Source organism: Charadrius vociferus, unplaced genomic scaffold, assembly GCF_000708025.1.
Source record: "Charadrius vociferus isolate BGI_N301 unplaced genomic scaffold, ASM70802v2 scaffold188, whole genome shotgun sequence".
NCBI lineage: Eukaryota > Metazoa > Chordata > Aves > Charadriiformes > Charadriidae > Charadrius > Charadrius vociferus.
Window position 1 is genome coordinate 637336 of NW_009649706.1, and position 749 is coordinate 638084.

A 749-nucleotide genomic window follows, 5' to 3' on the forward strand; every position below is an offset into this window, starting at 1 on the left:
AAATACAGCTGTGGTCTTTAATACAGTTTTTCAGTGTTGCCCTTGATAACCAAACCTGAGCCAACAAAGCAGTAAAATGGAGACTATGACAATTGACTAGTTTTCTCTGGTAAACATGATTTGAACAACTGAATAGTTACCACACAGTCTCTGCTGTGTAACCTCCTTCCTGACATACAGTCCTACAGTGACCTTCAGTCGTCTCTCAGGTTTCATTTGATTTGCAGATCCCTTTCAAATGTCCCTACAATGCAGACCCCTGAAAGTAAGTTTGGATATACCAGTAACAGTTTCACTTTTAGCAACTTAGGGTCAGCATACTTCACTGTTTTTTAAAGCTCCTTTTAACCACCAATGGTAAAAAAAAAAATCACATCTTCAGTGTTCATGGACACAAGAGATGGATGCCATAGACTGCTAGGTTATGGGATAAAAGCCCCGCTGCACCGCCACAGAGAGGCAATGGCAGGTGGGGGAGCCCAAATAACACCCTGTCCCAGATACACTGTCTGGGGCCCCCTTGTGTGTGTGTGTGGAGGAGGGGGGAAGACATTATGGGATGGAGGAGAAGAGCATTTTGGGATTGCGAGGGCTTATTATGAGATGTTTAGGAGAAAAGGGATTCTGGGAGGAACAAGTGCAAGAAAATAGAGGGGTAAGGGGGTAAAAAGGGCCAGTCATATACAAATACTTGATGGTTGATGCACTTGGACCCAACTAGTGCAGTCTCTCCTATCTTCTTGTTCTCC

The 749-nt window shown here is 44.1% G+C and overlaps 1 protein-coding gene across 1 annotated transcript in view; it reads right to left on the reverse strand.

The window, feature by feature from the left end:
* Positions 1-749, reverse strand: part of GLDC (glycine dehydrogenase (decarboxylating)) — a 36645-nt gene that overhangs the window by 26920 nt on the left and 8976 nt on the right. The window lies entirely within an intron of this gene.